Here is a 14,938-nt window from a genome sequence, read left to right on the forward strand (position 1 = left end):
GTCTGTGTCTGAAGCCCTAAGAACCAGGAGAGCTGATGGTGTAAATCCCAGTCCAAGGACAGGAGAAGACTACCGTCCCAGCTATCACACGGTGTCACTTCCACTGCATTGTATTCATCAAACTAGCCATAAAGTCTTGCCCAATTTCAAGGGGAGGGAAAATAGATTCCACTTCTTAATAGGGAGTGACAAAGTTCTGGAAGAGCATGTGGGACCTGAGATATTGCTGTAGCCATTTTTTTCAAGTCATGACCGTCTATGGTTTATAAGCTCTTAAGTTCCCGGGATGGGAGAGACCATCACATACTTGCAACTTCTAGATTAACTGCTAATTGAAGTGGCTCTGGGGCCTCCTGAGTTGATACTCTGAGTGTGGCCCTGTCCTTTTAAGGTTTCTCCCAATTGTTTTTCTCTGGCAAGAAAGTTAAGACCTACAGCAGAGAATCCTTTCACATGTTCCCTGTCTTGCTTCAGGCTACAAACCTTCCACAATAAATTCTGCCCTTAAAAATTAAAAGATTCAACTAAGCACATCTTCTGCCTTTTTGATTAAAGTGTATTGATCCCCCCCACTCCCAACTTTTGGATCCCAGGGTCCTGCCAAGTTGATGACATGGAGCAACATGTTTCCTTAGGACTTCTTACAGGAAAGCAGATCAGACTGGGGACCTGAATTAATATCCCAAGTAAGAAAAGTAGTTGACCTTCGTGCAGGAGAGTCGCTTGTAAGGAACATTCATCTCTACCCATTTATGTGCTCAGGTCTCTACGCAGAGACATTCCACATAAATATTTTAACCTGGTGATGGTGATGACATGTTCTATTTTTCTCTGCCACAAGAGTAAAAGATTCTGTCATAGGGGTCAGTTGATGTATTTTACTGTCTTTGGTACTCAAACTACTAAAGATTGGGAACTAAAATTATTTTGTAGTAGATTTGAATGAGATATTTCACTCTTTCTTTCCTGTTCTTACATCAGCTTCCTCTAGTTTCACTCCATCTGCAGAGAAGTCCGGAAATTTTAATGTAGTCATGACTGTGGTGGTGGTGGCAGGTCATGGGGGTGAGTTGGGATGAAGAGGATACTTTCCTCTTCTCAGGGTTGTACATCTTGTCTAGAGTATTGGGTTGTGGCTTCCTGTCTTCAGTCCATTGTTATTGCCATTGATATGCTCACTGTCCAGGCTGAAGGATCAACAATTACTCAAGGGAAGCTCTTCCCAAGACAAGAGCAGGAGTATAAGGTTCAGTGGAAACCCAGAGGTCTCTTAAGGCCTTAGAGCAGAGATTTGCACTCTCCCTTTCACGGAATTCTTTTATTCAAGCAATTCTCATTTCCAAGCCCAGATTCAAGGGCAGGGAGGTATACTTTTCCCGCAGGGAGGCATGGCATGGGTGTGAATGTAGAAAGGGGTGAATAACAGAGGCCAACAATTCAGTCAATCACAGTTCCCCTTCCCCTTTTTTTTTTTTTTCCTCCGTATAGTTTATTTGTTGAAGAAACCAAATAATTTGTCCTGTGGAATTTCCCACATTCTGGATTTTTCTGATTGCATACCCATAGTAGCATTTGACATATTTCTCTGTTCTTTGCATTTCCTTAAATTGGTAGTTAGATCTAGAGGCTTGATCTGATGTGACTTTTTACAAGGATCCTGTATGGGTAGTGATGTGTACTTTTATCAGGACGAACAAACATCCCTCTGTCTCTCTTTTTGTGTTGTTAGTGGCCACCATTGATCATTGCCTGGATTCATTATTTAGGTAGGGATTTGCCAAAGGATTTCTTTCTTTCTTTCTTCATTTATTACTGGGAATCCTTCTATAAAGAAAAACTTGCCTTCATCAACTGTTTGTCATCTGAGGTAGAGGTCCTACAGGAAATCAGGCTAATTGCTTGATTCTTTCCTTTATTTACCAGTTTTCAGAGTATATTGTGTTTTCCCAGCAAGCTCCAAAGATGACATTGAGTATTGTCTTTAGTGTCTTACAAACTCATGGAATTTAATAAATTTGAAGCATTTAATTCCTTGGTATAGTATTATTCACCTCAAGCCTCATATTGCCCCATTTTAGCCAATAGAAGCCTCTTTGAGCTGATTCTTGACCTTCTGATTTGCTCTGACAGTGTCCTTGCTTCCAGGTGTGATAAGACTGTTGTTATTCTGTAGGTCCCCAAGTTACTCAGCTGCATTTGGGTGCTACATTGAAGATAGGCATCAAACTGTTTGGAATAGTGCTTATGCTAATCTATTAAGAGGAAGGCAGAGGGATTGAATGAGGAAATGGGCATTTGATGGATAAGATTGTGTTTGTTGACCAGGCTCCAACAAAGAAAGTGGGAGGTCCATGTTGAGAGTAGTTTTGGGATTTCAGGACTCTGACATTCCTGTTTACCCCTTTGTTGGTCTGATTCCCCACGGATCTATGACCCAGCATTCTCTAGGAGCCTTTGGCCAGGCCATTAAATTCATGTAACAGTAACTAATGAGCATAATGGATCCATCTCAGGACAAGGCTTTCTCTGGACAACAAAACATAGCCTTTGGGACCTGGGGCACAGCTTCATTTTGTAGCTGTCTGCCTGCTTGTTCAGATAACCATTTACAGATCAGCCCCTCAGTCTTAGGTTTTGAACGGCTGGTAGCAATTTTCCCGCACTAAATGACTGCTAATTATCCTATACACCACACTTAATTCATGCCTTGTTGGCTGAGTTGTGAGTTCACCTACTCGTTGTAATTACTGCTTATCCTCATCCTTTTCTACCACCCCCTTCTCTCTTATCCCACTTTGCATTTCCAACACCACAATACAGAGAGGTAGATCCAGCTGAACAGAAGTTTCATAGTACTAGCAAGTTTCAGTTGATCAGGAAATGAACTCTGGTTCTCTGCAGCAGACAGAGAAAATGCTGAGAAATGAAAGCTCCAAGGAGGAATTGTCATCCCAGCATCATATTGAGCTAGAAAGCATCACAACCGGGAGGCTGACACCCTGAGATCTACTGGTAGTGCTTTCACTGTCAGGCCATGTGCCTTTGATTATATCATTTAATTTAATATCTCAGTCTCAGTTTTTTTCACCTTTAGAATGGGGATAGTAGTTCTTTCCCTGGCCACCTCACAGGCTAAAGTGGAATATATATATTAGTGGTATTGACCTATTAAGTATTAAAGCTGACAATTTAGGTTTCATGAAGTATTACTGCATCCTCACAGTAAATGGTAAGGGGAAGAAACTCTTCCAGGCATGTGAATAATAATCTGTAATTTTAGAGACTTTTCCCACACATTATCCTACTGAGTCATCATAACGAATGTTGAGATGGTTTAGACAACTGGAATTATCCCCATTATGGGTTGAATTGTGTCCCTCCAAAAGATATGTTGAAGTCCTAGCCCACAGCACCTCAGAGTGTGAGCTTCTTTGGAAATAGGGTTGTTGCAGATGTAATTAGTTAAGGTGAACTCATACTGTAGTGGGTGGATACTTAATCCAACGTGACTGTTGTCCTTATAAGAAGAGGAAAAAGAAGCACACAGGGAGAATGCCTTGTGCCAACACAGTCAGAGACTGGAGTGATGCAGCTACAGGCCAAGGAGTACCAAGGGCTGACAGCCACCACCAGAAGCTAGGAAGAGGCAAGGAAGAATTTTCCCCTACAGACTTCAGATGGAACATGGACCTGCTATCGTCCTGATATTGGACTTCTATCCTCCAGAGTTGAGAAAGAATACATTTCTGTTGCTTTGAGCCACCTAGTTTGTGATACTTTCTTATGGAAGCCTTGGGAAACTAATACAAGCCCCATATTTCTGACCAGTATGCTGAGATTCAAAAAAAATCTAAACAGCATATATTTGCCAAGTGCCTACTAAGCACCAGGTAGTCTTTTAGATCCTGGTTGTATAGCTCTAAACAAAACAAAGTTAAAATTATGCTCTAGGGTGCATAGCTTGTTAAAGACAAATACTGTGATGAGACCCAGTTTTCCAGGTTTCCAGATCAGCATTTCTGTTTTGGTTTATTTCAATTACATCCTCCCAAGTAAAGAGTGACTCTAATACTGGCAGTGCTTGTACTGCCTGTGAATGTGCTTGGATTTTTTTCCTATTCTCTAGGGAGCACAGGAGCTTACCTCTTTACTAGCAAACTTACATTATACTTCCTAAAGACACATTACATGTACTATTGTAATCCCCTCTAGCCCTGAGGATGCATACTGTTCTTTTTTTCCTTGGCCCTGAATTTGGAATAAAATAATCTGATGCAAGAATAGCTGCTTATGATAGAGTATTTCTGAAGAGAGGAGGGAAAGGGGAATTCCAGATTGCCACAACATTTCTAGTTGAGGAATTGAGTTTTTAAAATGCTGTGAAGGGTTGAGAGTCATTGGTTAAGGGACTTGTGCAGAAAAGTTGCTCCGGAGCACCTGAACTCATTCCTCCATGTATAGGGAAAAACAGAAGAGGGTAGAGTGGACCTGACTATAGCCCTGCCATGGAAAGAACAAATTCAGCTCCTCAGCTCCCTGGTGATGGGGCTGAGGGACTTGGTGCTTTCACCACTTAAGGGAAAGAAAAGGTGAAATAAGTGTGTACAGGAACCTTACTCCATACGTAAAACCAACCATGGCGATAGCCTTGAAAGACTTATTTCAAGACCTCGTTTCCCTCCCACCTGGACATTTTAATGGGGTCGGCAGCTTGAGCTTCATTGTAATGGAAACCAGAAGACAATCTCCAAAAGTGAAAGACTACAATGGAGGCTGGGCAGACTTTGTGTCTAAATGTATCAGCTCTGTCCTCAGCAAATGGCAATGTTGCCTGACAGGCAATTAGCGCTCTTCCTAATTGCTTCCATCAAACCTGGCTGTTTGAAATACCTAGAGCCCCATACTAAGCCACGCCACGCCTCGGCCAACACTGTTTTCTTGGCTTTGGTTAATGCTTTATTTTTGGCACGCTGGTTTCTGTCTGGCAATCAAGTTCATTCTGACCTGTTAAACTTTCTGAAGACCCTCTCTGATCAAAGCCAGGAGACAACTAGGTTCTGTCTTAAGTGGAAGGCTGGCAAAGCAGAGTATCTCCTGTTCAGCTTGTCAGTTCAAGGGCAGAAGATGAAAGCTCTACTTAGGACGCTGCCCACAGATATACAGTGCATGGTAGACCTGCCTGACAGTGGCATTTTCTTGAACATGTAGAAATGAATATCTGTGTGGGGAGCTCTGAGCACCCATGAGAAAGGATGAATAGCTTTACATTTTAAAGTAAGTTCTGATAGCTTGCTATATAGGAAGCATAATTTTTTTCTTACCCTAAAATGTTTCCAACGTGATTAAGTTAGAATTCTTGATATTTCCCTCCACCAGTATCCCCAGCTCAGTAAAGGCCACAACTACACAGAGAACTAGGAGTCATTTTTTGGGTTTTCCATGTTCCTCATTCCCCTATTACTTTTCTTCATCCCCTTTTCCTTTCTTCATCACACTCCTGGACATCTAGCTGGAGAAAACTGTAATTAAAATATATATATATATATATATATATATATATAAAAAATATATATGTGTGTGTGTGTGTATATATATATATATATATATATACATATATACATATATATATGAATCACTTTGCTGTACACCTGAAGCTAACACAACTTTGTACATCAACTATACTTCAATAAAAAATAAAGAGTAGATTTTATTGTGTGTGAATATGCCACAATAAATCTGAATTTTTAAAAAATGTCCAAAAAAATGTAAAAAATGCTCCAACCTTAGTGATTGTCTGTATTTGGCTGATGCAGACCTCTGGTCTTTGTGAACAGCTGTATCGCTAGGGAATTTGTTAAAAACAGTCAATGGCAATTGTTTAACATCACGGTTGCCTGTGGTGGCGGTATCAGTTGAAGCTAAAAAGGGACTGACAGCCAAAAATCTTTAAAGGAAAAATTGTAGAATGAGCTGTCCATAGGGGAATTTTAAAAGCTATGACAGGGACTTCCCTCGTGGCACAGTGGTTAAGAATCAGCCTGCCAATGCAGGGGACACGGGTTCGATCTCTGGTCCAGGAAGATCCCACAAGCCATGGAGCAACTAAGCCCGTGTGCCACCACAGCTACTGAGCCTGTGCTCTAGAGCCCGCGAGCCACAATACTGAGCCCGTGTGCCACACTGCTAAAGGCCGCATGCCTAGAGCCTGTGCTCCGCAACAAGAGAAGCCACCGCAATGAGAAGCCTGTGCACCATAACTAAGAGTAGCCCCTGCTCGCCACAACTAGAGAAAGCCTGCGCACAGCAATGAAATCCCAATGCAGCCAATAAATAAATAAATAAATTTATTAAAAAAAAAAAAAAAAGCTATGACATATTCCTGGGAATCTAGAAGGCCATGCATATGTGAAGGGCAGTACACATGCCCAGGAAAGACATGAGAAGACCCCAATCACACATCTGTCTGACCCTGATGATCTGCACAATCAGTAAGTGAAGGCTAAGGCAGAGTTGTCAACTGCCTGTTGGAGTGTTGACAGAATGCCCCAACAAACACACAGAACCTCTGGTGAAGGCTGAGAGACATATTATTTCAAGGCATTTAAGGAAATCTCTGTCCAGTCATTAGTTGAACACTAAGCTAACCAAGTAGAGACTTCAGCGGTCCCACACAACAAAGAATACAGACTTCACAGAATTAATTCTGAAATGTCACTAAGTGAACAGCAACAATGAGAAACTCTGGGAGGAGAGTAGTATCTGGTTTCCAGAGTTGTTACATATCTTATTTTAAATGTTCAGTTTTCCAGAAAATTATAATATATGCAAAGAAACAGGAAAGTACAGCTCATATACAAGAAAAAAAGAAGTTAATACAGACTGTCCCTGAGGAATCTCAGACATTGGGCTTACTGGATAAATACCTTAAAGCAGCTACTATAAAAAGTTCAAAGAAATAAAAGAAGCTGTGTAAAAAGTAAAGTATAAAAGTGATATTTCCAAAATAAAGAATATCCATATAGAGGTAGAAATTAATTTAAAAAATAAAAATTCTGGAGTTGAAAAATAAAATAACTTAAATGAATAATTCACTAGAGGAGCTCAAAAGCATATTTCAGCCAGCAAAAGAAATAATCAGCAAACTTGAAGATACATCAATTGAGATTAACTATTTTGAGGAACAGAAAGGAAAAAGAATGAAGAAAAATGAACAGAGCCTCAGAATCTTGTAGGAAACATCAAACCTACCAAAATGGGAATCCTAGAAGGAGAGGAGAAAGAGAAAGGGGAAGAAAGAATATTTGCATAAACAATAGCCAAAATCTCAAATTTGGTGAAAACCATTAATCTACATATTCAAGATGCTCAACGAATCCAAGCAGGAAAACCTCAAAGAGATATACACCTAAATATATCGTAGTGAAACTGTTGAAAGACAAAGAGAAAATCTTGAAAGTAGCAAGAGAAAAACAACCAATCATGTTCTGGGGATCTTCAGTAATAATTAAAACTGATTTCTCTTCAGAATTTTGGAGGCCAGAAAGCAGTGAGATGACATATTCAAAGTGCCAAAACAAAGACCATCTACTAGGAATTCTATAACCAGAAAATTATCCTTCAGTAACAAAGGAGAAATTAAGTAATTCTCAGAAAAATAAAAACAGAGAATGTATTACTAGCAGACCTGCCCTACAAGAAATACTAAAAGAAGTCCTTCAGGCTGAAATAAAAGGACACTAGACAGTAAACTGAATTCACAAGATTTAGAGAGCACCAGTAATGGTAACTACATAGTTACCATTTACATAGATAAATATTATATAAAAGAAAGTATAAATGTATTTTTGTTTGTAACTCTTTTTTTCTATTATCTGATTTTAAAAACACTGCATAAAGCAATAATTATAAAACTATTGATGCGCTTATAATGTGTAAACATGTAACTTGTATGGCAATAATAGCATGAAGAAGGGGGAAGGAATTTTATTTATTTGAGCGTTTTTTCACATACTATTGAAAATAAGCTGGTATTAATCTGAACTAAATTGTTTTAAGTTAAGATGCCAGGGCAGGGCTTCCCTGGTGGCGCAGTGGTGAGAATCTGCCTGCCAATGCAGGGGACACGGGTTCGTGCCCTGGTCTGGGAAGATCCCACATGCCGCGGAGCAACTAGGCCCGTGAGCCACTACTGAGCCAGCATGTCTGGAGCCTGTGCTCCGCAACGGGAGAGGCTGCGACAGTGAGAGGCCCGCGCACCGCAACGAAGAGTGGCCCCTGCTCGCCACAACTAGAGAAAGCCCTCGCACAGAAACGAAGACCCAACACAGCCAAAAATAAATTAATTAGTCAATCAATTAATTAATTAAATAATTAAAAAAATAAGATTCCAGGGCAACCACTAAGACTAACTTAAAAAAAATAAGGATGAAATCGGCCACCCGGTGAAGATGCCACTGGTCCTGTCAGAGGAGCACAAGGAGCACCTGGCCTTCCTGCCTCAAGTGGACAGCACGGTGGTCTCTGAGTTTGGGCGAATTGTGGTGGAGTTCCCGAGGTGAGGCTCGAACCCCAAGATCTACGAAGGCGCTGCGAGAAAGCTCAGTGTGAGTAGTGACACTGTCCAACATGGTGTGGAAGAATTAATATACCTCCTCACTGAAAGTTCAAAGCTTATGATTTCTGAACTGGATTTCCAAGACTGTTTTTGTTCTGTGATTCTCTGAAGAATTGAACAAACTGTTGCTTCAGCTCTTTCTGGACAACAGAAAAGGAGATCAGAACTATCCTGAGTGAATCAGCACCAGACCTCCCAGTTACCGCAGCCCTTGAATGGCGACTAGATGTACAGCTTGCAAGCAGAAGCCTCAGGCAACAGATTAAACCAACAGTGACTATAAAGCTACACCTTAATAGAATGGAGGTCATAACACCCAAGTTCTGCAGACACACCCAGCCACCCTGCTCCATTTGGTTCAGCAATTGGAGCAAGCCTTGAAGGAAATGAAAACAGACCACCGTAGGAGAGCTGTGCGCAATATCAAGGAGTCCCAGTTTTAAGGTTTTCTTCCCTTTGAATCGCTTGTGAATTGATGATATATAGCAGTTACTTTTCAAAATTCTTTTGATAGTGATAAATACATAGAGATTTCATAAAATTTCTTTTCCTATGTCAAGAAATTGAGGTCATGATCAAAGGCTAAGTAAAGTTCCTTTCCTGGTGCTAAATGTCTTCAGCTTCTTGACCATTAAGATGTATTTTGGGGATCCCCTGGTGACCCAGTGGTTAGGACTCAGCACTTTCACTGCGATGGCTGGGGTTCAGTCCCTGGTTGGGGAACTGAGATCCTGCAAGCCTCGCAGCCTGGCCAAAAAAAAAAAAAAAAAAAAGATGTATTTTAAATGTGTAAATAGGATTGAATCAACTGGAAGTGAATATGTACTGTTCAAATCCTCTGTATATATAAATGTCCTTTTTTAGATACTTCTTTTGACTACTTAACTTTATTATTTTCCTTCTTATTGACCTAAATTTGAAAATAAAATTCACAATGTAATACTATTACTATCCTGAATATTTCTAGACAGCTTATTGTTTTTGACCTTTAAAGGCACCACATGATGTTAATAGCCACAGAATAGTTGGAAGTGAATGTTAATTTTTTTAATGCTATATCGTTTAGGCAGTTCATGCATTTTTCTTTGCATGTGAATATAATAAGTACTTACTATGTAGCTTAAGTTTAAGTTGCCATGGCTAATAAACTTAAATAGTACACAAATTTGTGTGAAAATATTGCATTTTATCAAGGACTGCTTTTTTTCCTGTTAACCAAAGCATCTGAGAGATACACAGTAGAAATTCCCTGGCGGTCCAGTGGTTAGGACTTGGCACTTTCACTGCCAGGGCCCAGGTTCAATCCCTGCTTGGGAAACTATGATCCCACAAGCTGCACGACACAGCTAAAAAAAAAAAAAAGTGACACACTGTTATTTACATTTATAAACAATGGATGCAGACATAATGTAATCAATTCTTAATTATCTGGTTATAAATTATTATTTTAATAATTTTGTTTGAATAAAGTACAAAGAGGGCAAAGAGAGACCATTCCAAATAAATATCCCTTCTTCCTTATAAAGTTGAAAAAATATATATATATACAAATATATATTGTAGTTTCTCAAATGGCAGTTTGGGCTATTGATTTAAGATCCTTTTTAATATAAGGAGTTAACAGGTAAAATTTCTATCTGAGTACTGCTTTCACTTCATCCTGTAAATTTTGGGATGCTGTGTTTTCATTTTCATTAATCTCAAAGTCTTGTGTGTGTGTGTATGCGTGTGTGTGTGTGTGTGTGTGTGTGTGTGTGTGTGTGTGTGTGTATCTCAAGGGAATTAAAATGGTATACTAGCAAATATCTATTTTACACAAAAGAAGGAAGTAACAGAGGACTAGAGGAACAAAAAAGATATAAAACATATAGAAAACAAATAGCAAAATGAACTAAACACTCTAATCAAGAGGCAGAGATTGGCAAATGGATTTTATAAAACATTGTCCAACTGTATTCTGTCTAAAAGAGACATATTTAGCTTCAAATACATAAATAGATTGAAAAAATGATATAAAAAGAGATATCATGGAAAGAATAACCAAAGATAACTGGGGATGGGGATGGGGGGACGACTATCCTAAAATAGACTTTAAGACAAGAAGTGTCATAGAAACAGAGGAGATTTTGTAATGACAAAGGTGTCAATCCATAAGGAAAAAGACACAAAAATTACAAACATATCACCTAACAACAGAGCTGAAAATACATGAAGCAAAAACTGACAGAAGTGCAAGGAGAAATAGACGATAATAATTGGAGACTTCAATACCCTACATTCAACAATAGCTAGAACAACCATATAGAAAATCAAAGGAAATAGAAGATTTGAATAACACTATAAGCCAACTAGACACTTAACATATTTATAGAACACTCAATAGCTGTAGAACAGACATTCTTCTCAAGCACACATGAAGCATCCTCTAGGATAAACCATACTTTAAGCCACAAAACAAGCCAAAAAAAATGTTAGAAGGATTTAAAACATACAAAGTATGTTCTCAAACCATGATAGATTGAAATTAAAAATTAATAACAAGGAAATTTGGAGAATTCACAAATATGTGGAAATTATACAACATGCTCTTAAAATAGACAATGGGTCAGAGAAGAAATCACAAGAGAAATAAGAAAAGACTTTGAGATTAATGAAAATGAAAACAGTATTCTAAAACTTATGGGATAAAGCAAAAGTAGTGCTTAGATAGAAATTTTACGTGTAACTTCTTCTATTAAAAAAGATCTTAGGGCTTCCCTGGTGGCGCAGTGGTTGAGAGTCTGCCTGCTGATGCTGGGAACACGGGTACGTGCCCCGGTCCGTGAAGATCCCACATGCCGCGGAGCGGCTGGACCCGTGAGCCATGGCCGCTGAGCCTGCGCGTCCGGAGCCTGTGCTCCGCAACGGCAGAGGCCACAACAGTGAGAGGCCCGCATACCGCAAAAAAAAAAAAAAAGATCTTAAATCAATAGCCTAAACTGCCACTTTGAGAAACTACAAAAATACAACAAACTAAACCCAAAGCTAGCAGAAGGAAGAAAATAATTCAGATGAGTGTGGAAGGTAGTGAAAAAAATATTAGAAAACAATAGAAAAAAACTCCATGAAACCAAAAGTTGATTCTTTGAAAAATCAATAAAATTGACAAACTTTTAGCCAGACTGAACAAGAAAAAAAAAAAAGAAGCACTCAAATTACTCAACTCAGGAGAGAAAGAGAGGACATCACTCCTGAACTTACAGAAATAAAAAGTATTATAAGGGAATAGTATGAACTATTGTATGCTAACAAAATAGATAACACAGAAAAAATGGACAAATTCCTAGAAAGACACAAACTACCAAAACTGACTCAAGAAGAAATAGACAATCGGAACAGACCTATAAGTAAATAGAATGAATTAGTAATAAAAAAAAAAAGCTCTCACAAAGAGAAACCCAGGCCCAGATGGCTTCACTATTGAAATCTACCAGATGTCTAAAAAAGAATACTAATCCTTTGCAAACTCTTAGAAAAAAATAGAACAAGAGGGAACACTGCCTAATATATTCTATGAAACCAGTATTACTCTGATACCAAATCCAGACAAAGGCATCACAAGAAAATCACAGACCAATATCCCTTATGAATATAAATGCAAAAATCCTTAACAAAATACTAGCAAGCTGAATCTAGCAACATATTTAAAGGATTATACAACCATGACCAAGTGAGACTTGTCCCAAGAATGCAAATACAAAATTGAATCAACACAGTAAAGTCAATGTAATGCATCATATTAAGGGGATAAATAACAAAAAACATATGGTAATACTATTGATTCCAAAAAGCCATTGACAAAATACTATATACCCTTTTATGATAAAAATACCTAACAAAGTAGCAATCAAAGGTAATTTCTTCAACTTGATAAAGGACATCTGTAAAATACACACTTCTAAATCATACCTAATAGTGAGAGACTTAAAACTTTACCCCTAAGGTAATGCACAAGAGAAATATGCCACTCTTTCCACTTCTATTCAACACTGTTATAGGAATTCTAGCCAAGGCAATTAGGCAAAAAAAAAAAAAAAAAAAAGACACACGCACTATAGAACTAGTAAATGAGTTCAGCAAGGTTGTAGGTATGAGATCAGTATATGAAAATCAATTGTATTTCTATACACAAATGAACAATCCAAAATGAAATGTTTAAAATTCCATTTCCAATAGCATCAAAAGGAGTAAAATAGTTAAGAATAATCTTAAGAAAAGATGTGCAAAACGTGCATACTGAAAAGCACAAAACATTGTTGAAAGAAATGGAAGAAGACATAAATAAAAGGGAAATCATCCTATTTTCTTGGTTTGAAAGACTTAACGATGGCAGTACTCCCCAAATTAATCTTCAGATTCAACACTATTTCTATCAAAATTTCAGTTGGCCTCCTTTCAGAAATTGAAAAGCTGAGCCTAAAATTCTTGTGGAAGTATAAGAGAACCAGGATAACCAAAATTATCTTGAAAAGAAGAACGAAACTGGGAGACACACACTTCTCAATTTCAAAACTTACTACAAATCTATAGTAATCTAGACCATGTGGTACTGGCATAAGATTGACATATAGGTAATGGAACTGAATTGAGAATCCATAAATAAACTCTCACATTTATTGTCAACTGATTTTTGATAAGGGTGCCAAGACCATTCAATGGGAAAAGAATAATCTTTTCAACCAATGGTGTTGGGGCAACTAGATAACTTTATGCAAAAGATGAGGTGGGACCTTTTTCTCACACAACATACAAAAATTAATTCAAGTGGATCATAGGCCTAAATGTAAGAGCTAAAACAATAAAACTCTTACAAGAAAATACAGGAGTAAATCTTTGTGACCTTAGGTTAGACAAAGCCCCTTACTAGATATAACACCAAAAGCACAAGGGACAAAAGAAAAAATAGGACTTCATCAAAATTAAAATCTTTTGTGTTTCAAAGGATACCACCAAGAAAGTGAAAAGACAACTTCCAGAATGAGGAGAAATATTTGCAAATTATATATCCAATAAAAGATTTGTATCTAGAAAATATAAAGAACTCTTCCAACTCAAAAATAAAAAGACAGATAACCCAATTAAAAATGGGCAAAAAGTTTGAATGGGCATTTTATTCAAAGGAGATGTAAAAATGTCCAAGAAGTACTTGGAAAGATCCTCAAATCATTAGTCATTATGAAAATGCAAATCAAAATCACAAGATACTCCTCTATTCCACTCAGATGGCTAAAAAAAGACAAACAATGACAGGTGTTGGCAAGGACATGGAGGTGAACCATATATTGCTGGTGGGATTGTAAAATTGTTCATTCATTTTGGAAAAATCGTCCAGCAATTTCTTGAAAAGTTAAGCATAGAGTTACCACAGGACTCAATAATTCCATTCTTAGTCATATGCCCAAGAGAAATGACAATAATGTCCACACAAAAACTTTTATATGAAGTGTTTATAGTAGCACTTTTCATAATAGACAAAAAGTGAAAACAACCCAAGTGTCCATCAACAGATGAATGGATAAATAAAAGTAGTATATCAATAGAATGCAGTATTATTCAGCCATAAAAAGAAACAAAGTACTGATACATGCTACAACATACATGAACACTGAAAACTTTATGCTAAGTGAAAGAAACTAGACACAAAAGGCCACATATTATATGTTTTCATTTATGTGAAATATATAGAATAGGCAAATCCACAGAGAAGGTAGATCAGTAGTTGCCAGTGTCTGGGGGTAAGAGAGAATGGGGAGTGAGGTTTCTTTTTGAGGTAATGAAAATGTTCTAAAATTAGATAGTGGTGATGGCTGCACAACTCTGTGAACACACTGAAAACTGCTAAACAGTACACTTTAAAAAGGATGAATTTTATAGTACATGGATTATATCTCAATAAAGCTATTATTTTTTAAATGTAAATTGTGTAATTCAAATCTATTTTCTTTTTTTAAAAAATAAATTTATTTATTAATTTTATTTTTGGCTGCATTGGGTCTTTGCTGCTGTGTCCGGGCTTTCTCTAGTTGCAGTGAGCGGGGGCTACTCTTCGTCTCTGTGCGCGGGCTTCTCATTGCTGTGGCTTCTCTTGTTGCGGAGCATGGGCTGTAAGCGTGCGGGCTTCAGTAGTTCTGGCTCGTGGGCTCTGGAGCCCAGGCTCAGTAGTTGCGGCACACGGGCTTAGTTGTTCCACGGCATGTGGGATCTTCCCGGACCAGGGCTCGAACCCTGCACTGGCAGGCAGATTCTTAACCACTGTGCTACCAGGGAAGTCCCCAAATCTATTAC

The 14,938-nt window shown here is 38.2% G+C and overlaps 1 pseudogene; it reads left to right on the forward strand.

Annotated features, from left to right (window-relative positions):
- The first annotated feature begins 8,447 nt into the window (after positions 1–8,447).
- On the forward strand, positions 8,448–9,057 carry LOC113608291 (COMM domain-containing protein 2 pseudogene; annotated as a pseudogene).
- The last annotated feature ends 5,881 nt before the right edge of the window (positions 9,058–14,938 follow it).

The sequence above is a fragment of the Aethalodelphis obliquidens genome, unplaced genomic scaffold (genome assembly GCF_003676395.1).
Source record: "Aethalodelphis obliquidens isolate GAN/ISIS:26980383/991018 unplaced genomic scaffold, ASM367639v1 scaffold52, whole genome shotgun sequence".
Taxonomy (NCBI): domain Eukaryota; kingdom Metazoa; phylum Chordata; class Mammalia; order Artiodactyla; family Delphinidae; genus Aethalodelphis; species Aethalodelphis obliquidens.